The sequence below is a fragment of the Quercus lobata genome, chromosome 4 (assembly GCF_001633185.2).
Source record: "Quercus lobata isolate SW786 chromosome 4, ValleyOak3.0 Primary Assembly, whole genome shotgun sequence".
NCBI classification, from domain to species: domain Eukaryota; kingdom Viridiplantae; phylum Streptophyta; class Magnoliopsida; order Fagales; family Fagaceae; genus Quercus; species Quercus lobata.
In genome coordinates, this window is record NC_044907.1 from 73,402,121 (window position 1) to 73,404,485 (window position 2,365).

At 30.4% G+C, this 2,365-nt stretch overlaps 1 long non-coding RNA gene across 1 annotated transcript; it reads right to left on the reverse strand.

Moving 5' to 3' along the window:
- On the reverse strand, positions 1 to 817 carry LOC115986758. The gene is made up of 2 exons (XR_004090866.1): positions 734 to 817; positions 1 to 642 (listed from the first exon to the last, which is right to left on the reverse strand). It is a non-coding gene; the product is annotated as an uncharacterized LOC115986758 (long non-coding RNA).
- Between the last annotated feature and the right edge of the window lie 1,548 nt (positions 818 to 2,365).

The following is a 2,365-nucleotide window of genomic DNA, read 5'->3' on the forward strand; positions in this document are numbered from 1 at the left end:
CTCCCCCCCAATTTTTTTTTTTTTTTTTTTTTTTGGTAGAAGAGATTGTATATAGTAGAGATAAACTATATGGTTGTTACTTCTACGTTACCTACCATAGAAATACAAAGAGTAGTACAACCTCAACAACCATTATGATTTTAATCAACAATATTGTACACTAACACATCAGGCATAAACTGTCAATATGATTGGTTAGTAATAGGAAAAGAAGAAAACCTAAGAGCTCATAAATTTAGCAAAGTAAACATACATACATCATGATTAACGCTTTGCATGAGATTCTGTGTGTTTTTTGAAGAACAAAATTGTTTTTGAAGGTTGGTTTATTTCACTTAATGTAATAGTAAAATATGAAAGGGGGTGGATGGTTAATTGTTCAAATAATGATGCTAATAAAGTGCAAGTGTTTTGCTAATAGAAATAAAATTGACTGGCATTGTTTTTGAGTGCAAGGACAGATTGGGGATAATGTATGTAAGAGGAAAAGCTACGGAAATAGAATTGATATTTCTAATTGAAATTACCTCTGCTTATATCTCTGCAAGTTCTTTTACAATCTTAGATACAAATTTCTCAGTCGCTTTGTCAAACGAAATGAATGTTGTTGAATCGGTTTTACTTTCTACTTGGACATGTATCCTATACTTGTTTCAGTTGCAAAGTTGTTAGTATAATGTATATTTATATTACGTGTGCATTTGTAAATTTACAAATAGTTTTTCTCGTTTACCTTTGATACCTTTGTCTCTAAGTTCCACTCCAAGTCCTTTATTTAAGATACTGATTTTCCATTATGCAAGGAAAGTTCTCCATCAATCTATGCATCACCATTTGACATGTTTTTCTGTTAGTTTGTTGAATATTTAATTTTGATATATTTAAAAAAAAAAAAAAAAGGAAATAGGATGGCAGTAGTTACTTCCATTATAATTTAACCCTCCAAAATTCTATCAAGATTTTTCCAAAAAGCATTTTATTCACGTGTTGCAAGGGAAAAACCGAAACAAAAGAGAGACTACTACACATTGATGGGTGACTGTAAGACCAATTTCTTAATGCAATCTTAAGTAACAGGTTGGAAATTAAGGATTGTTTGTCAATAGATCATGCCTACTGTCAAATTGTAGTACATTTTCAAACTATAGTAAGACCAAGCACCAAAGTTTACTAAAGACGTATAACCCCTCTATTTATGATAATTTTCATTACATAAGATTAAAGGTGGATTATAATATTCAAAATATTACCTACGGCCATCAAAAACTCATACTCTAAGAAATGATAATATGCATTTGTACAATGATAATCTATTCTTCATGGTTAGTATTAGTTGCATATTGTCAAGTGGAATGTTCCACAACAATTGCTGGTCTTCTATTGTTTTCTCTTCACATTTAAGTGCCAAAAAGAACTTAAAAAGAAAATACATGGGAATATAGACATTATCTGTCACCAACAACTTTATTATACCCCTGTTTTGTCCTCTATATTCAACACTTATAAGAGGCATTAAAAAAGCTCAATAAATCTTCATGCTGGTCATGCCAATATGCACTAAAAATATGAAATAAAATAACATTTTAAAATAAGATAAGTTTGAAGAAACAATTAACAGAAATAATAGAAGTCCTATACACAAATAGAAAGAAGTACAAAGTATGCCATATAAGAAAGGTGAAAAAGAATAAAAAGTTTAAAACCTGTGTTAATGACAGATTTTTGTAGACAATAAAGGCTATCCTGCAAAGAAGATTAGCCAGCCGCATTGGGTCTACCAATCATGTTGAAATTGCATCCTTTGTTGGTAACACTTCTAATTCTCTCATGTCTCATTGCCTCCCTACTCTTTGCTCTCTACATAGATTGAAATATAAATAACACAAACAGAAACAATGGACACCATAGGTTAAAATTCAATCATAACTCTAAAACAAAGAAAGAACCGATGAGGTATCCAAAAAAAAAAAAAAAAAACTTAAGGAACATTAATAGGTCCATGCCAATTAAAAATAACTGATGTCCACACCATTATAATTCCACACAATCCAGGGGCTCCAACAAAAGGCAAACATAAATAGAGAAACCAAGATTTTGAATCAGGAATTTAACAAAAAACCAAAGGCACGAATTTAAAAATGCTCATTACGGGAAAAAACATAAAATAAAATAAATTCTAGCCCAATTACTGTAGCCAAATCCAAATCTAACTGAAATACATAAATCCAAACCTATCCAACCAAATGACTAAACATAAAATCAAGTTTTGGACTGAACATAAAATCAAGTTATGGTATAATTTAAAAACGAATAAACAATAACCTTTACCTGTAGTGGTTCTGGCTACATGACAGATTCTCTACTT